This window comes from Prinia subflava, chromosome 3 (genome assembly GCF_021018805.1).
Source record: "Prinia subflava isolate CZ2003 ecotype Zambia chromosome 3, Cam_Psub_1.2, whole genome shotgun sequence".
NCBI classification, from domain to species: domain Eukaryota; kingdom Metazoa; phylum Chordata; class Aves; order Passeriformes; family Cisticolidae; genus Prinia; species Prinia subflava.
In genome coordinates this window covers 104,580,393-104,600,730 of record NC_086249.1, presented here as the reverse complement: position 1 = coordinate 104,600,730, position 20,338 = coordinate 104,580,393, and the positions used below count along the sequence as shown (strand labels likewise).

The 20,338-nt window shown below is 45.6% G+C and overlaps 1 long non-coding RNA gene across 4 annotated transcripts in view; it reads right to left on the bottom strand.

Moving 5' to 3' along the window:
• Nucleotides 1-3,632: 3,632 nt before the first annotated feature.
• LOC134548417 (uncharacterized) overlaps nucleotides 3,633-20,338 on the bottom strand; it is a 39,141-nt gene continuing 22,435 nt past the window's right edge. Inside the window, exons 3-4 of one of the 4 annotated variants that reach the window (XR_010079765.1) lie at nucleotides 5,674-7,000; nucleotides 3,633-4,016 (exon numbers count right to left, since the gene is read on the bottom strand). This is a non-coding gene — a long non-coding RNA (uncharacterized LOC134548417). Of the gene's footprint in view, nucleotides 7,001-20,338 lie in introns of all 4 variants that reach the window. The other 3 variants (XR_010079766.1, XR_010079764.1, XR_010079763.1) reach the window with 3 other exon arrangements.

Sequence of the window (20,338 nt, the reverse complement as noted above, 5' to 3'; positions counted from 1 at the left end):
ATGAGCCAGAGAGGCTTGATCTTCTTAAGAAGTGGCTTATATGACTCACTGATTTTGCATTAGCCCAGAAATTGCCTGGCTAAGCATTTGTGCCACCCACGGGCCTGTGGCAAACCCTTGGCATCCCTCAGTGCCAGTGACAAGCCAAGATCGAGCAGGAGCAGCGATGAGCTCGCCCGGTTACCCCTCAAGAAATCCCTTCAGCAGGCACATTCTAAACCTTACAGAGTAGTCACTGCTCCTGCCTCAAAAAAGAAGAAGGATTTTTAATGAAAGGGTGATACTAAACCAGCAGTGCTGCCAAATATCATCGTGTATTTACATAGGAAGGAGACACCCAAGGGTGCAGGCACCCAGAGGTTTCCTCCGTCAGCTTTTCAGAGGTTCCTCTGTGGTGTTAAAAAATAAAAATAGGGGGCTGCTATTTATTTTTAAAATGGAAGACTTTCTGTACCTTGACTGTATCGCCTGGAAATTCCTCATAGGAAAGTCTGCAATTGCACATAAAAGCAATAAATGCCCTTTTTGTGCTTTGGAGTGGAAAAGCCCTCATCATCACAAAGGAGGAGAAAGCAGGAGGAGAGTTAAGATCTGCAGGTGGACAGCACAAAACCTCCTTTGACTTGAGGGGCAAAGACAGTTGCTCAATAAACACTCCACTGTTTTTCTTTTTTTGGGAGGGGGGTTTGGTTTTGGTTTTTTTTAAAGTGTGTGAGATTTGGGAATTCAAAGTATTATATTCAGCACAGTTTAATCTCAGTAAAACATATATTCCAAGACCTGCATGCATCACCAAATGTTCCAGTCCATTTCACTGGACTTGAATAAATCACTTCTGTTGTTGTTTCTGTTGCAGGAAAAATCCCCTGGATGCAGGACAATGTTTGGTTTTGCATCAAAGCAGGTACTGGCAGTATGTGGATTAACTAATTACCTCCGTTTACACAAGGAGAAGTTTATTTTGGTGGGGGATGAAAATGACTGGAAAACACGAGTCAGACATTTCGTCTCTTCTCTCCCAAGTGCCAGGCACACGTGCTAACAATATCCCCCAGCCATTCCTCACACCTTCTCTTTGCTGGGCCTTAACCCCGTGGAAGGAGGTTGCTCCCTGTGCCAAGATAGGAATATGAATTTTACAATTTTGTGCTGCAGAAGAGTATGTTTGGGTTTGGGTTTGGATTTGGGTTTTCTCCCTCTTTTCTTGGAGACTGGAAAAACAGGGCGTTGTGACCAAGCCAGATTGTTCTTGGAGGTAGTTTATGTACCAATGGGTTCGAACTGAAAGTGGGGAAATTTTGGTTAGATATACAAAAGGAATTGTTCCCTCTGAGGGTGGGAAGGCCCTGGCACAGGGTATTCAGAGAAGCTGTGGCTGCCCCTGGATCTCTGGAAGTGTCCAAGGCCAGGCTGGATGGGTTTTGGAGCAACCTGGGACAGTGGAAGGTGTCCCTGCCCATCACAGGGGACAGAACAAGATGACCTTCAAGGTCCCTTCCAACCCAAACCCCTCTGTGGTTCCCTGATTCTGGGAAAGGGAATATCCAGCAGGCCATGCTGATGAAAAGCTTTCAAGTGGCAAAGAGCCAGCAGGATTTCTCAGCTCTCTGATTGCAGGAGGGCGTCTCCAGCCAGCACAACGTCACCCAGTCGATGGCAGAGTGGCCCCACAAGGCCACTTGGGGTAACCTGTGTTTGCACTTTACCATCTGCTCTGCTTTATCAGTGCATTTTACAGCCACTGCTGGTAACTGGGCTATATTGCTGCTGCAAGGTACCTCTGAACTCCAAGGCTGTTGCCATGCACAAAAAAACCCCGAGGCAGGTGGAAGAGAGAGCAGGGGGAGGAGTCTGGAGTTATTCTGGCTATAGAATCATTCTGAAGAAAACCCCAGGTAAAGCAGCAAGAAACAAACCCAAGTGACAGCCTCAACCAGTCCTTAACAGGGCTGTTCCCTCTTGTCCAGAGACCACTTGTGGGGGCATTTTGGGGGGCACTTTTTTCTCCACCAGCAGTGACAGACATTCAGAAATTGGTGCCTGCTCCTGCCCATGAAGACCTGGCTCTCAGCAATGCCCTGGGGGCTCTCTCCTCATGCTCAGGCACAGCAGAAACAAGGCATCCCTGTTTTGCAAGGCTGCAGGGGAGAGAGCTGAGCTGTGAAAGGAGAGGTTTTACCCTCAGCACCAGAAAATGAGAACTGTTCCTTTTTTTTTTTTTTTTTTTTTTTTCTGCTGCTGTAGGTGTGACTTCCAGCAAAACTTAAATCTCACTGTGGTCTGGTCTTTTCTGCCTGTGCACCTCCTGGCATTACTCATTTTGGTAGCACCTTTAACTCTTCTTCTGTGCCAAAGCACCAGCACCCTCAGCAGGGACATGTTTCAGGTTTTTTTTGGCTTAATATCTGCTTTTATTTTCTCAGAGAGGCCAGGGGAGCATTTTGGCACACTTACATGAGAGATACTGTAAATTCAAGGAACAAATAACATATTCATAAAGCTCTGATGACTGCAGTGAAGATCTGAGACATCCCCGCTTTCCTTTTCTCCCACAACCATGGAGAGGACTGCTGGCTTTGCTGGGAGCAGACAGGTCCCTCCCCAAGGGCATTATGCAGTCAGTTGGTGGCCAAAAATCCTGTTAAATCCTGTTTCAGCTCTGTGCTTGCATAGATTCAGGGGAAAAGGTGTTTTCCAGCATGGGCATCCTGGTCCCGAGTCACTCTCCTTGTGTTCCCTACCACTTTTAATCCCAGATGCAGGCAGGTCCCAGCCTTTGTCTCTCTTTCTGGGTTTGCATTTTTAAGCTGGAGAGTGATGGGGATTATGAACAGGTAACAGGGGAGGATCTCTTGTACCATATATCATAGAGGGAAAGCAGCAGAGTGACCATTTCTCCTCAAATCAACCCAATTCCTGCTGGAAACCCCTGGGCAGATCCTCCCCAGCCCATGGTGGGGCCTGGGAAAACGCAGTAATTGCTCATTCCACCAGCAAGCCCATTGTCTGGGCAGCATTTAGAAGGCTGGGATGAATAATTGCTAAATTGTGGTGAGCTGAACAAGGAGAACACCCACAAGAGCACTGAACGCACCATCCAATGGTTCTGTGGGTGACCACAGCCATCCCTCCATCTCTCCTGAAAACAAATTGTCCAGCAAGGCCACACAAGCTACACATGGGTTTGTTCCAAGGCTGGCAGTGAAACACCACAAAATAATTCCTGGGGGATATTCCTCTCCTCTATCCACAGCTCTGGGATTCGGGGAGAGCCTGGCATGTTAAGCTCCAGCTGGCACAAGCTCCCTGGAGAAGGTGGGCACACAGCTCTCCCTCACGGTGGGTGGTGGGGCTCAGCGTGGCTGCTGACGTTTATCCACGCCCCCACTGCCAATTTGTGGATTTTTGGAAGCAAATTTCTGGTCTCTGGCACCGTGTGACCACCTTAAAACGCCGTGTCCGCACGGCGCCCTTCCAACCACCCCAGGGGGTTTTCCTGCACTTCGTGTTCAGATCACAATCTGTGGAAATACTTTACCTCCAGGAGGAGGATTCTGTCCCTGGGAAGAGCGTATCCCTCCTAATTCATAACTGTGTGTGTGGTTTGAAAGCAAAACCAGTGAGACTCCAAGTCAGAAATACAATTTAATAGAGAGGACAAACAACAAAAAAGATAAAAATAAAAATAAAATAAGACAAATGCAGTAGTACAAAGGACCACTGACAGAGCCAGAATGCAAACCTGACACCCTGTTGGTCAGGGTGTTGGAAGCAGCCCGCAGTGAGTCCTCCCAGAGTGACAGATGTGGCTCTGTTGGAGCAGAGATGATCCTCAAGAAAGGGTCCAGTCATCCTCTGGGAATCCAGTGGGAACAGCTCCCTTGGTGTTTGGGATTGCTGTTTTATCCCATGGAAAGGCTTTGGCTCCTCCTGCTGGGTGGAACATCTCCCAATGGGATGAGGTGATGTTATCAGTCCTGTGAGAGCCTTCAATGGCCCATTCACAGGGGATGTCCCTGGGAGGAGGATGGGTGCAGGAAGAGATAAGGAGGCCCTGCCTTATCTGGTGTTATCAGGTGTCCATTAACAGAAGGCATCCACCCTCATTCCACCCCTAGAGTTACAAGAGATAAAGAACAATATCTCCCAACTGGCTTCAACAGATGAAAATAGAATACACATTTTTGGTTACATTTCTCAACCCAGGACACCGTGATATTGCCAAGGAAGTTATGGAAGCCCGGGTCGCTATGATTATCTAGACATTTTCCCACCTTTTTATAAGTCATGTTTCAGCAAATTGCAGCACTTTTGCATCTCAGCCCTTCAAGAAATAATTCAAAGTTCTGCAAATTACAGTTCTAGTTCCTTTATTCTATTTCCTTTCTTTCTCTATCCAAAGATAACCTGCCAATAAATAGCAGAGGCATAATTTAAACTTGCGGTGAAATACTGAAGAGGGAGGAGACAATGAGTTTGCTACAAAAACTAATAATTAATAGCCTAATACAGCCCAAACCTATTAGAAAATAAGAGTTGCCAATTTGGAGAAGAAACATGTTTGTTGTAAAACAGAGGTTAGAATGAGCTTATTTCATGTTTAATAAACTGATTTTTTCCCTAGTATCTGATCTAAACCTTGCCCTCTGTCAGTGCAAAGCCACTATCCTTTTTCTTAGCACTTCATGCCCTTGTTAACAGCTCTCTTGGAGCCCCTTTAGGTGCTGGAAGGTCTTTCCAGAGCCTTCTCCAGGCTGCACAACCCCAGCTCTCAGTAAAAAACACATTTATTAGGTACCCTATTAGGGATCAACAGGAAAAAGTGCCCAGCGAAGGAACAGCTTTTTAAATCCTCTCATTTGGTGTCTGCAGCACCGTGACAGATCAAAGCCTGGCAGATCTGTCCCTGGGTGTGTTCAGAAAGGTGCTCAGGGACAGGGTTTAGTGGTGGGTTAATGGTCAGGGTCGATGATCTTAAAGGACTTTTCCCACCCAAAAAATCCCGTGACCCCTCAGTGAAAATCAGTGACTCTCTCCTGGTGCCACCAGAGCCACCCTGGTTCACATTGCCAGTTCAAGGCACAGAAAATAATTTAAATTAAAGCACAGGGGAGTGGGGGGGATGGGGCAGAAGCAGTTCACAGGTTTAGTTTTTGAGGACTGGTCAGGGTGCTCTAAACTTTAGGCTGACTGCTTTCCCAAGCCCTGCCAGCCCCACCCCAGCCGTGGGAAAGGGCTGAAGACAAATCCCACTGGATGATGAGGTGGGTGAGTGCAGGGGAGATGAAGGTGTCATGGAAATGGCTCAGCTGTCTGTGGCCTCTCCTGTGAGAAAGCTGAATGAGCCTGCTGGCCCCCAAAGAGATCATCTGACCCCTTCTGTTGTCTGAACAGGGTTTCCATACCCACAGCCATTACCCACCTTAAAATTGTGAATTTTTTAAGCCATTACCCACCTTAAAATTGTGAATTTTTGAAGCCATTGCCTACCTCAAAACTGTGCATTTTTGAAGCCATTATCCACCTTAAAATTGTGAACTTTTGAAGCCATTACCCACCTAAAAATTGTGAATTTTTGAAGCCATTACCCACCTTCTGAACCCTCAGCCATTACCCACCTTCACAAACATCCCCCACCTCCTCCCTCAGCTAAAAGTGAGCGCTTCCAGTTACCTTCAGGTAGTTCAAGGGAAATTGCTGTGACACAAAGCAAAACTAGAATTTCTCAAGTGAGAAGCCACCATTTCTCTGAGGACAGGCTGACACTCCACTGAGCCCTGCTGAGTGAAAACGTGGCAGTCTCACCTTTCAGTTTCACCTTGTGTAAGTCTCTATTTGTACCTTCTTGGCAGCTGAGCACCTCCTAAGGCTTGGCATATGGTATCATCTGAAGCACAAAATAAAAATATTGCATCCATCTGTACTTCTACTTGTTTTGGAGAGCCAATTACTGCACTCAGAAGAGCAGGTTGGTTTAAGACTACATTTAAAAAAACCCAAAAACTCATTGTAATATCACAAAAATATTTTCAGTTTTGTCTGTCTGAAGTATTTGATCAGAAGAAACACTTCCAGAGAGAATCACATTTGCTCTTGGGCTGTTATCCAAGTTGTTGGTAGGATCAATGGGCCCTAACATGGAATTAAATGCAATTAGTCCCTATGGCAAGGCTCCTTTGCACTCCTGTGAAATAAAGGAGAATTCATTCCTCATGTATTAAGTCTATTCAAGATCATTAAGTGCATTAGTTACTAATACTCTTACTCCTGTAGCATTTGTCAGCTCTATTAGTGGCCCAGAGTCCAGGCCAATTAGAAAATAAGACTGGAACAACTGGAGATAAAGTGCCTTTGAAAGCCCCACTTTCTCTCTGCTCTTGCCTTGATGTCAAAAAGTGCATTTTTTGGGGCAGGCACGCAGCCAAATCCTGCCTGGGGAAATTCCCTGCCTCCCCAGTTATCTCTTTAATTCCAGTGGCACTATTCTCTAATGGCCCTTCCTGGTACTTTCTCTTTGCTTCTCAATTTAGCTGCTCGGCAAACGCGTTGCCCTTTTTTTTATTTGGATTTCATGGCACAGGGAAATTTTTTTTGTTTTGTTTTCTAAATCACTGCACAACCCCCCCAGACTTTGAAAACTCAGGGTTATTTCTGGATGTGTAAGTCCACCCCACTTTCTAGGGAAGGCTTATCTTGCCAGCTCCAAACCCTTTTCCCTACCTGACCCTCTGGAGAACAAGACGTATCAGCTGCTCGTAATTCACGCAGAATGTCCAGCATTTCAGGGCAAAGAGAAACAGGCTGAATTATTTTTATCTTCTCTCCCGGAATAAATCCCCCCACAGTTCATTTCCAGGCATCCATCACCTCACACCAGAGGCAGGGCTTTGGGAACGAAGGGAGATCTAAGCAGAGAGGCCTCCGGAGCATTAACCTGCTCCGAGTGGGATAGAAGCAAAGCAGGGCCACATTCCACCTCCAGAAGTCAAAACCTTGGTACCTTTAAAGCATAAAAAAAAAAAAAAAAAATTACCAACACGTGCATGCACCCTTCACTTAATTAAAAACCACCACAAGCAGCTTTGTTCTTTGCACTGGGTCTGTCTGGAAGTGTTGGATACCAAGGACAGATAGGAAACACAGCACGCACACCGAGGAGAGCTGGGGGAATAATCTGAAAACAAATATTGAAAATACAATAAATCCTGCCCCTATCTGCCCCAGGATGACCACAAGCTGAACTGCAAATTTTGCTGCAGCTTATCTCTTTTTATATCACTTATCCCTGCATCAAATGATTCTTGGTCTGTGAATTATGTAAATTCATGTAAATAACAGCAACCCTGTCTGTGTTCACTAGCCCTTGGCAGGAAGTGATGTGATATTGTTCCAGCCCTCTGAAATGAAAGTGTAAACTCTAAAATGCTTTCAGAAAGTGTTCCTATAAAATCAAAAGGTTTATTTCATTGCTGCAGAGCCAGTTTTCAACATTTGGCATCATTGTCGGGGACATTCCTGTTTACCTGGCTCATCTTTGTGTGGGCCATTAGCATGAGCCAGGGACTCAAAAAATATCAAACATTAGGCCCAAGAGACTGAGGAAAGGAGCAAGACTTGAAGCAGGCTGGTCTCATGGTTGGTAAAATTTGAACCATCAGAGAAGTGGAAAGAAGTCAAAAAATATATTATATAGAATATTATTCAGAATACACCTTTCCATAGAAATAGGTCATGAGCTTTTTGGTTATTACCCCCAGTGCCATTAATACATATCTACTCTTCAACTAACTTAGTAGTTGTGGAGTCTTTTTTTTCCTGAAATCAATCATCTTTCTTTCTGCCCAGAGCAGCTGTGGCTGCCCCATGCCTGGAAGTGTCCAAGGCCAAGTTGGGGCTTGGAGCAGCCTGGGATGGTGGAAGGTGTCCCTGTCCATGGTGGGGGCTGGAACTGGATGGGCTTTCAGATCTTTTTGAATTTAGTCCTTATTGTAGAATAATTTAGGTTGGAAAAGATTTCCAAAACCATTGAGGCCAAGCTGTGCCGATCCCCACCTTGTCCCCAGCCCAGAGCACTCAGTGCCACCTCCAGGTGACACCTGCAGGGATGGGCACTCCAAAGCTCCCTGGGCAGCCCCTGCCAAGGCCTGAGCTCCCTTTCCATGGGCAAATTCCTGCTGCTGCCCAAGCTGAGCCTCCCCTGGCCCAGCCTGAGGCCGTTCCCTCTCCTCCTGTCCCTGTTCCTGGCAGCAGAGCCTGACCCCCATGTGGCTACAACCTCCTTTCAGGCACAAACCTTCACTTTTTTCCTCCTCCAGGCATGGAAATGCTGATTTTCCAGACAAAGCCATGGTACCAAGAGCTCCCAGGCTCCCTGTGCATTGTGCTGAGCTGGAGCCAGCATTTGCTCAGAAAACAGAGCTGGCAGCAGGTTTGCTCTGAGCCACAGCTCCCCATCACCCTGGCAGCCACTTACGAAATCATTGCTGTCCTCGGCCTCCCAGCTGCTATTATTTATTTCATTAGTAAACAGCATGTTTCCAGTGCTTTCAGAAAGTAAATTTCCAGTTTCTGGGAAATGGGAATGAAATTAAATTAAATCAAAACTTTCACAACATTTCCCAGGGAACAGAGGCCACACTGGCTTGGCATTTTCACCAGTAGTTCAGGAAAAAAAAAAACCAAACCAACAAAAGAAGCCTTCTGTGCTGAGCTTGGGTGTGATTACACTTGAACATTTAGATTTAGGTTTGAATTTCACTCTGAATCACTCCACCTTCTTAAATATCTTACACAGATTTTATAAGAATGAAAATTCAAGCTTCACGGGGCTTTTAAACCTTTAATGTGTGTTTTTAAAGCAGGACATAAATATCTTGAACTTGTGTGAATTCATCCTTCAACCTGTCCAAGTGTTTGTGAGGAACTTAGAATTCAGCACAAAGCATTATGGCCTTTATTCCCTGGGGACAACCCCTGTTCCTCAAATACAGAATTTGCAAAACTCTGTGGAAATAAGAGGGGAAGGAAGGAAGGAAGGAAGGAAGGATAGGGAGAGAAGGAGAGAGAAAAGAGAGAGAGAGAGGAAGGCAGAAAGGAAGAAAAAAAGGAAGGAAGAAAGGAAGGAAGAAAGGAAGAAGAGAGAAAGAAAGAGAGAAAGAGAGAAAGAAAGAGAGAGAGAAAAAGAGAAAGAAAGAGAGAGAGAAAGAGAGAAAGAGAGAAAGAGAGAAAGAGAGAGAGAAAGAGAGAAAGAGAAAAAGAAAGAGAGAAAGAGAGAAAGAGAGAAAGAGAGAAAGAGAGAAAGAGAAAAAGAAAGAGAGAAAGAGAGAAAGAGAGAAAGAGAGAAAGAGAGAAAGAGAGAGAAGAGAGAAAGAGAGAGAGAGAGAGAGAAAGAGAGAGAGAAAGAGAGAGAGAGAGAAAGAGAGAGAGAAAGAGAGAGAGAGAGAGAAAGAAAGAAAGAAAGAAAGAAAGAAAGAAAGAAAGAAAGAAAGAAAGAAAGAAAGAAAGAAAGAAAGAAAGAAAGAAAGAAAGAAAGAAAGAAAGAAAGAAAGAAAGAAAGAAAGAAAGAAAGAAAGAAAGAAAGAAAGAAAGAAAGAAAGAAAGAAAGAAAGAAAGAAAGAAAGAAAGAAAGAAAGAAAGAAAGAAAGAAAGAAAGAAAGAAAGAAAGAAAGAAAGAAAGAAAGAAAGAAAGAAAGAAAGAAAGAAAGAAAGAAAGAAAGAAAGAAAGAAAGAAAGAAAGAAAGAAAGAAAGAAAGAAAGAAAGAAAGAATAGAATTATCCAGCCTTGCAAGGATAGGTCACCCTGGGGGTAGGAAAGCTCATCCTCTGTGCTCACCATCCCTGCCCAGAGGGGGATCAAGCTCTTCCAGCCAGCCTTTCAATCAGAAAAATTGGTGAGACATCCCTTGCTAACTTTTCCCTTCACATTTACGTATTTAAACAGAATTTTATAGTCTTGGGACATTCAGCAGTACCTAGCCCATTACATGTGCAGCTGCTTTCATACCAGAGAACCCATCAAGAAAGGAATTGCAACTCCCTAACACCAGCCCAACCTATTAACTTCTCTCATATCCCATTTTTTTCCTTTTTTTTTCTGTAATTCAAGTCAAAAAGTCATGACCTCTGGCAGAAAAAAAGGCATGTGAGAAAAATGCTAGCCTGGTGTATTGGATCTCTCTCTAATAGTCAGGAATATCTTTCCAGAATCATAAAAGGAAGCAGGAAAATCAAGCAAGAAATCAACCAAGCAAGTGCAGGAAGCAAGAGAGGAAGGGAATAGCAACATCAGTGTGTGAAGGGTGAGTGAAGCTTTATCCAAAGCCATGGAGGAGCAGTTCCCAATCCAGCAGCAAACCTGGAAGCAAATATCCCAAAAAAAGAAGAGGAAGCATCCCCCAGCACGGGGGTACCGTTGGGTGAGGAGTCAAGGAAAGATTTTTAAATGCTGGCTGTATTTCATATCAAACCATAAAAGAACCCTGAGCTAATGAGAAGAGCTGGCTGAGACCTCTCCCATAAATCAATTGTCTTGGGGAAGGGGGTAAGGGAAAAAAAACCTCCACAAAGAAATACAAAAACAACAAGAGATCAAGATTTTTCCCACACTTCATAATGTTTTACACAGCTACAATAAAGGATCTCCAGGGAGTGCAGCTGCTTTGTAGAGCCAAGACATGAACTTGGAAAAAAAGCAGCTAAATTGTAATAGAGCTCTAGATGTTGTACTCTGGGGAAAAAAAATCCCACAAATATATGTGTATATAAATATATATATATAGGACAAGCTTTTAAAGAAACAGTCCTTTAAAGAAAGAATGAGGAAAAACAAACAGAAAGGAAATGCATTTTCAAGCATCAATGCCAACCTGCTCAGAAGGCTGCTACAGAATTAACTGAGTTATTTAGATTATTGTTCAGTTCAAAGAGCTGTAGGTCTTCATGGTGAAATTTATTTGGTGAAATGTATCAAATTTTATTCAGGAAAAAAAAGGAGAAAATATTGAATGACTGGACAAGGCTCCTGTGCAGACATGCAGTGACCAAACACCTGCTTGTACTGGATGGAGTTGAGAAGAATCTGACAATCAGAGACAGCTCCAGAATTCAGAAGTTTGTAGTAGTCCAAACAAATTTAAATTTAGGGCTCAAATGTTAATCACAGCTCTGAGAAGCAACTGACTGACTTTTTGAGTAAATCAGATCTCAGCCTTACAGGTGTTTAAGACATAATTGTGGTTAATACAATCTGAATTACAGTAGAACTGGAAAGGGATTTTCCTTTCAGTTCCTGGCTGACAAGGAATTTTTGAGAAACCACTGCCTCAGAGGCTTGCTTCACTCTGCCAACGTGGTGATAATAATGTTTCTTTTGTCTGTTTAGCTCTTAACCTTTTTTTGCAAGTGCTTTCTCCATGTGACCCCCTCGTGACACCGGGCTCTGCAAACACAGACTCACCAACAGTATGGAATCCTTATGACTAATGGCAACTCATTAAATGCACTCCAGGCACATTCTGCATTGCTATTTAGGCATTAAACAATAATATAAACCATTAACAGGCAACCTGGAAGTGTTCAGGGCCGGGCTGGATGGCGCTCTGAGCTCTGGTGGAAGAAGCTGGAGCTCAGGAGAGTTGTCCCAACATCCCTCCATGCCCAGAGGAGAAACATGAGGAGGAGCCAGGTGTTATCCCACAGCAGCTGAAGCACTCAGAGAGAGAACTCAGCACTCCTCACACTTCAACTGAAGAGCAAAGAGACACCAGAGGCTGAACTTTGAGCACCCCTGTGCTGGTTTCTACAGCTGGGAGTGGAAGGTGGGTCTGAGCTCCACTCTGTAATTGTGTTTAATGGCAGAGCACCTTGCAGACACTCCAGGAGAGGGGAATTGCATCTTGTTTGCATTTGTTTCTCTCCTATAAAGGGGATTAAGGGTGAGTGGTTCAGAGGAATCCTGCCTGATTAAGTCTCCTGGTGCTGCTCCTTGGAAACACGGAGCACAGCAGGCTGCTGGCTCTATGAGAAAAGATAATTTAAATTAAAATAAAATAATTAAAAAAAACCCAAAAAACACCACCAAAGCACAACACCCCGACTTACACAGTGCTAGGATGTGATGCCTTGCTCTCTAATTTCTATTTCTAAGACACCAGGAGCACTCTGAGTCACAGCATGCATGGGAAACTTTGCTCTGGGTTGCACAACCCCGCCGCTCTCCCGCATCATGATCTGATGGAAACTCAGGAGTGTCATTAAACTGAACCAACATTGTATGGCTGAAAGGCCATCTTATACTATGTAAACAAACAGCTTTCAGTCCAGAACAAGAGGTCGTTGTGCAAGATTGTGCATCATCACTGCATGCCTCAGACACCACTGACCTGATATGACTGAGAAAGAGGCAAAGTCCTGATAGCACTGGGTCATTTTAAAACAAAAAGGAAATGAACCTGATCTGGACAGAGAGCTCCACTGCTGGTGGGCTCTGAGATGCCATAGTCTTTCCCAGAGGTGGGCCATGAGAAAGGGATTCAGGTTTGAATCACTTCCCATTCTTTCAACAATCTGTTGGATACAAATCCCCTGCCTTGGCTTACACCTTGGTGCTATCCTATGCTGTGAACTCTGGCCAAGCCCAACCCATTTTTCAGAGGGATGCTTTGATTTATCTCCTAAATGGGCACTTTTTGTTGGAGTTAGCTGCTATTATTTGGAATGAGCCGAGGGAAAGGAGAGAGGTGATGGCTTTGATGCTCATGCTGACAGTGACGTCCTGCAGCTTTCCTGGAGGCAGGACTGTGCTGCAGCTTTCCTGGAGACAGGAGAAGAGCTGCAGCTTCCTCAGGCTTCCCACAGACCCACTGGCACAGGCTGTGCAGGGAGCCCTGCCAAGGAAGTGTCACCCTCCGGGTGTCCCAGCCAGCTCTCTCCACCTCGGGGGCTGCAGCTCAGCTCCTGGGCACAGCCAAATAAAAGTTGCTCCAGGTGCCAGCAGATCCCAGGCAATGCACACAGTCTGTACAGAGGGCTGCCTTCACCCACCAGCTGGAGAGAAACACAGCAGCCATTGAAACTTATTTTAAAATATGTAGTATTTACCCAGAAAGCCTTTATGGCCTTCTGCTCAAACACTCGTGCTCTTTGGGCTCAGGATAATGCACAGAGAGATGCAAGTCTCTTGAGGCTTGTGCATAATTTAAAGTTGCTGGCTTGGATTTTTCTTTCTGAAGCACAGAAGTCCCCTGATTCATCTTGGAAACAAGTATCTGGGCTTTGAATACAAAAGGCAAAGTGACTTTTAGTCTCCAGCAGCAGCATCTGGCACTGCTGCCAGGTGGGGAGGGGCTGTTCACACTGGAGAGGCTTCCAGGTGGGAATTCAGAGCTTCAGAAGTTGATTAGGTACTGGGCAGGAAGATTCAGTGGGGATGAGTGATTTTAGGATTGCAGGTGACCTGTCCAGAATGCACTCAGCTCCAGGGCTCTCATGGTTCCCTTCAGCTCTCTCCAGAAATGCTGTTCTGCACATTGGTCCTCACTTGTTATCACCTTCATTTCAGAGGTTACATCCTCTCTCCTTCATCCCTGAACCCAGTTCCAGTCCTGGCCCTCCATCTACATCCTGTCCTCTGTCTCCTTCATCTCCTCTGTCTCCTCAGCCTCACCCTGCTGCTGGCTGTACTCTCCCATTTGCCCAAAGTGGTCACTCCACTTGGCCCTTTCCCATCCCTCTCCGCAGATCAGAACTCTCCATCTGTTTCCCACTTTCTTTGTGCATCATCTCTCAATCCCTGCCTTCACGCCCAGTCACTGTACATATGTGTTTTTACGCTTTCCAACCTGTCACCGCTGACTATTTCTATTTTGCTGGGACCCACTCCGAGCTCCTTCCTCCCTGCACGTCAGTGGCACGGCTCTGCTTCCCTCTCACATGCCTCCAAATCCCTCCTGCTGGCTCCTGCTTCCCAACACGAGCTCTGCCCTGGCCACTGGCAGCCCTTGCTCCCATCTGACACCTCTTTTCTCTCTCCCTTCCTCACACCACTGGTGCCTTTTGTTCCACAACTCCACTGACTTTCTTCTATCATTGCCCTGACCCACTTTCCAGCTGTCCTGAGGGATTCCTACCTAGGAATCTACTCTGGATCCTACTCCAGAAAGCCCAGCTTTCTTCTCATCACCTCTGACTCATCACCACACTCTCCCGTCTGTCTCCACTGCTCCAGAGTGAAGTTTCCCAGTTCCACATGGCAGAAGATGAACAGGAAGCCCACAGACCCTTCTGTCACTTTTGGTCCCTCTTCTTCTGTGACTGCACCATGAGACCGAGCACAAGGGAGGTGAGATCTGTTGGTTGCTTACCTGCACTTGATCTCTCTCTAAAATTGTCTGCTGATTTCCTTTGGAAGGAACAGCCACGCCTCTTCCAACATTTTTCTTTTCACATTACAAGTGCACTTTATTCTTTCTGATACTATTAATTTTTTAACCCTCTCCAGATGTAGACTGGCCTCTTTTTTTCTTCTATCTCCAAGTCCATTCACCATTTTGAGTGGTTCCTTTCTCATTCTAGGCCCTCTTCTAATAATTTCCTGCCATGGAGACACACTGGAAACTTACTCAGTCTCATTAACCAATGTTTTTACTTGTACCACTCTTTACCCTGAGCTGCAGTTGCCTGTTGATTCTGTCCCTAGATTTTAAACTTCTTTTAGCACATGAAAGGAGGACTCATCCCATGTGTAGCCTTGCCTTTAATTCTTCATGTTAATTCTTGTGGGCAACTTCATCTCCAGGGAGAATCTTCAGGGCTGGGAGAGACCTCATGGGGATGTCAGGCCCATCCCTGGGAGCAGGGCAGGCCCAGCCATCCTTTATGAACCATTTTTGATTACCCAGCTTGAAACAACGTCCAGTGTCAGAGACTGCAGAGCTTCTCCAGCCCCTTTAAACCTGATTTTGCTATTTAGACTGGTAGAAAGGATTTTTTTTCCCTGATGTCTGACTTATTCCTGCCATAATTTAAGCCTGGGACTTCTTGCCCTCACGACCACAGAGAAGAAGAAAGGATTCATCTTTGCAGCACCCTTTTATATTACGATATTGTCTCCCATCCCTCACTTTTCTAGACCAAACCCCCCCAGTTCCTACACAACTGTGTCCATCTAATCCCTGTTCTCCTTGGTCTCCAACCAAGGAACCAATCTTTCCTGGAGCACAGTTCACTCACATCTTTATTAGGGCTCACTACAGCACAAGGATGGGTTCAAATGTCCTGCAGACTCTCTTTTGCTCCACATAGCCCAGAGCTGAAGAATTGGTTTTTTTCCTGAAGAAATTCCAGAGAGCAGGGAGAGCTACATGGTTGTTTTCTTCTCAGCTAAGCCCAGTACTTTATATAACAACTTTACCTTGTTGAACAAAATCCCATTTTTCACCTGGTTTCTCCGACACCTTTGTATCATTTGGGATTTAACCAGTAACATCAAAGATCCCTGTGGTTGCTTTGTCCAGCTCACACAAATTCCCTCTGTCATCTCTCTAAATTATGTGGTCTCCCACCCATCCAGGCAGCTAAAAATCCCCTCTGTGGCCTTTCAATCCTTTACATCTTTTCTTTAGCCTTAATAAATAAAAGCTCCTTCTACTTCCACACATCTCAAGTACTGCTGGAGAGATGATTTCCCTCACCAGTGCTCTCCCCTTGGTACACCCTGTCCATGGGGAACTCCCCTCACCCTCAAAACCACCCCAAACCATCAGCATCTCATCATCCCTCCACACATCATCCTTCTCGGATGTTGGGTTTCCAGCTTGCCCCATGTTGTGCCAGCAGTGCCTCTCCCATCTTCAGTTTGCCACTTCTCAAGCACTTCTGGGTTTACTCTCAAGTTCCCCCTATGCCCCAGGGCAGATTTGTGGAAAGAACTCTCAGGCACTTCATTATCCTCTTTGAAGTCTTCTTAAAACCTTTGTCTTTGCCAGGAAAGCTGCAATAAATAAATGCAGAAAGCAATACAACAGTGAATGCTGAGAACACCAAATAACCTCCTGATTATTGTCCCCTCATTTCACTCCTTCACCTGCCAGCTGCTGCCCTGCACTTCTAACCATAAATTATTTTGGAAGGAGCCTCTGTCTCCAATATCTGGCTGGAAAAGACTCAGTCAAATGTTGTCCCAGTTTCTGACTGGTGCCCTAGACACAAATCTCACAACAAATACCCCAAAGTCATGGCACACCATATGGAAAGTTGACTTTGATAGCAAGTGGCTGCAAGTGGTTTGCAGTTCACAACAACCTGGCCCTCCCTAGATGGTCAGGATGATGATATCAGCTCATTTCCCAGCAAGAAATGGTGTCAAAAAGACACCAAAATTAGCTTCAAAGTAAGTTTGATGACATTTTCTGCATGGCCCTCATGTGAAAAAACCCCTCATCTTCTAAGGTGGCTCTTTTGGTTTAGAAGTAAAATACCCGTGGAAAGCACTGCAGGGAAAAGATCATTTTGTGATAAAGATTTCAAGGAATAAAGAGAAAACTTCAGTTTTCAAAGCCCTTAGACATGGTGCTGCTAAGTAGAAAACCCATAAGGAAATCCAGCTGTAAATAAAACCTAACCCCATCCTGGTGTCGGCCTGAAACTGGTCAGCAACTTAAAGAGTTCAGAAAGTGTGAACACCTCCCCTCATTTTGCAGGAGCTGCACTGGCCCTGCAGACCTGTGTCTGTAAATAAAGGACAAAAAGCAGCTCTGAAGAAGGACACAACCTCTAAGAAAAAGCTCTCTGTGTGCAGCAGCAGTAGCAGCACTGGTGTGCTCCCTGAGAAGGGAGTGCTCTGTATTTGTGTTTATATATTGATTGTTTTGAACCCTCTTTCAGTTCCAGGAATGGGAGACTATAAAAAAATGATATATATATTTGTGGTTTGGCACCCAAAGAGAGCTTCAACTCATGCATCATCGCCATCTGCCAACATCTGCAAATTATTACACGTTGGTTTGGTTTGTTGGTTTGGTTTGGGGTATTTTTTTTTAAGCCTCAGACTACAAAACTAACGTCACTTGGTGGTTGCACCTACTGCCGAGGAACAGGGTGGAACTTTGGAAAGGGATTTTCACCAGGGCAGGTCACTGGGTTTACTAATAAACAGGATTTTATGGTAATGCCTGTCCTCACTGCTGCTGTGCTGGGGAGCAAATCCTAGTGAAATCAAACTCAGGAAGAAAGTTCAGTTGGTTTTGGAGCATGTCTGGTGAGTGAGGAGCAGGGAGGTTTGATTTTGGAACAGCCTTCCAGGGAAAACGCAGCCGCGGTGTAAAGACACCTGGCTCTGTCAGAGGAGGGAAAAGATCTGCTCAGATGGTTTTGGAACCATCTGTGTGGGCCGTGGGGAGCTGGCAGAGCGTGGAGCCCTCGCTCTTGCCCAAACACTTGGCAGTGATCTGTGCTCAGAAAAACCCGGAGCCAGCAGAGCTCACCACAGGCGTACACGAGCCCGGCAGATCTCGTGACCGACACACAGCAGAGAGGATGTTGTGCACAGGGAAACAGCCCTAACCTGCATCTGCCTCAGCTAGGGAGGAAAGCACCATCCTGGGCAATTAAACCACAGCTGCCAGGCAGCAGCAAATTCAAAATGGATCAGGTGGCGTCGAGGTGTCAAAGTCAAACCTCATTAGCCTTAGCAAATGTAGCACTCCTTTTTTTTTTTTTTTTTTTTTTTTTTTGCCATTAACAAGCAGAGATAGGCAAACAGGAACGTTGTGACATGAACTTCTTGCAAGTCTCATTTCACAATCACAACAGCAAACCCCACCTCTGCATGGAAAAATGGTGCTCTGTGAGGCTGGGTGTGTGTTTGCAGAGAGATCTTTAGATCTTTTCTACTCCATTCCAAATAAGCTCTGGCTACCCATCTGTGTTGTGGTCAGGACAGAGCTTATTTGGATTGGAGTGGAAAAGAAGATCTAAAGACTACTGATTAACAAACTCAAGTTCAGTCTTTTTTTCAATTGTTTTTCTCCTTTATCTCCATTGGCATTTTAGCTTTACTTCAAATGGAATCTGTCTGCAGCATAGGCAAAGTGGCATGTGCACTGAAGAAACTAAATTCATCCCCTGGTTGATGCTTTCCAGGACAAATTTACCCTAAACCTTCAGCAGGCCCACAGCACTGAAGGTTTTTGCTCTGCTTGCTGCAGGCAGCAGGCCCGTGGGAAACACCCAAGCCACAACAAAAGGTCTGCAAAGAGAAAAATTAGAAATGCAAGTTTGCAAAGCCCACGCTTTGTAAGCCACAATGAAACAGCTGAATCTGCTGTAGGGGAAGATGTAAAGGCCAGAAACAAATATTTCTGCAGGGCCATGACTTCACCAGCAGGAGCCATGAAAGGTTTAAACAGATTTCCCAGAGAAGCTGTGGCTGCCCCTGGATCCCTGGCAGTGTCCAAGGCCAGGCTGGACAGGGCTCTGAGCAACCTGGGACAGTGGAAGGTGTCCCTGCCCATGGCAGAGGTGGAATTGGATGATCTTTAAGGCCCATTCCAACCCAAACCATTCCATAATTCTATGATAAACATCCAGAAGCAGCTCTCCTCTTCAGGAGTATTAATTAAGTAAACCTAGACCAGGACAGTGATTCTCCCCTCATCTGCCTTGAACTGATATTTTGCCCATCCAGTTTCAGCAATTTTCTCTTTTTCTCTCATTCACAAGATGAATCCCAGCTCAGCACAGTCACCTTCAGATCCCCCAGATTTTGGCTGCTCTGTTCTAAAACTAACACAATGAATTTTCCATGGCAAACCGTGGAAGCCCAAGCTACTTTCCCCAGCTCCTGCTGAAGGTGAGGAGGTTTTTTTTTAGCCCACAAGCCACCCTGTAAATGGCCAGGTTTCTAGCTGGCAAACATGTGCTGCCTCTCAGCTGCCACGGCTCAAAGTCCAGCTTATTATTTAATACATAATCTTGAATGGATGAGTCATAAACCCGCCTGCTTCTCTGCTATGGGAATAGCCACTTCTGGGGAAGGAGGAAACAACTTTTCAGCCTCCTGCAGCAGGGCTGGATGGAGCCCTTCACATTTCAAACCCTGAAATCCTGTGTGGGATGGGCTGAGGGCACTGTGTCACTCAAATCATCTCACTCCCTTCAAAGAGAAGTCAGAAGAAAATGAAAATATCTCAGACCTGCTCTAAGACTCTTGTTTCTCAATGCACTTGCTGGTGTTCTGCAGCCTTGGGATTCCTCTCCCTTTTTTGGGGGATCTCCCTTGTCCCTGAGATCTGCAATCTCAGCCTTAATAATCACAGGAATTTCCACTACCCCCTCCCCCCTTAAAACTCCCCACCGATAAAATTCTCCCTCCCACACAAGGTGACTGTAAACAGATGGCAAAATTTCGTGTGGTGCTGTGTGCAGTAAAATCACCTGTCTGCTGCACAGCCATTATCAGTGATTTTCCACAGAAAATCCAAGAAATCCAGCCTGTGTTTGCTGTGTGGCAGGAGAGACAGAGCCTGTCTGGGCAGGGCACTGGGACACAGGGGGAGCACAAGCAGTGATGGGTGACAACCCAGGCCAAAGAAGAGTGGGGAGGGCAGTGGGGATGCCTTGGGGAGGCTGACCTGAAACAGAGACTGGACAGACTAGAGAATAAAGCAGGGATTTATTGAAAGGCCTTCAGGATCCACCTTGGGCAGGACAGGGCCTGACCAGGGCTACACCCAAGGTGGACCAAAAATGGACACAAAATGGACACAAAATGGTCAAAAAATGGACACAAAATGGACATAAAATGGTCACAACATGGCTGACCAGTCATGAAGTCTTACATTTTAATAAGTATTGGTCCATATTGCATATTGGAGTTTAATTGTCCAGTTACAGCTCCAGGTTATGAAGTCCCATCCTTCTTGTTCTCTCCCTTCAGCCCCCCTTGTTTGTGCTTTTGGGCTGAACACTTGTCCCAGCTGTCCTTGGTGTGCAGCAGGAAAAGGATTTGTTTTGTGTCCCTGCTGTGTGCAGAGCTGAGTGAGCCTGAGTGTGAGCTCAGAGCTGCACCCCTGGGCATCACAGGGTCTGAAACACATCAAAACTAAAACTCAAGTCATCATTTCTCCCTGCATGGCCACGGGGTTGGTAGAGGGTGTTGTGGCTGCTCTGTGCATGGAGCTGCTCCCCAGGATGGTGGAGAGGGAGCCTGGGCAAGACCTGATTCTGCCCACTGGCCTTCCTGCCCTGGTCAGGGGTTGCTGCTTCTGTCTTTCAATCAGGGATAGGAGGAAAAAGTATCTGGAAAGCCCAGTTGGGACAGCCAAAGAGGTCTGGAAAATCC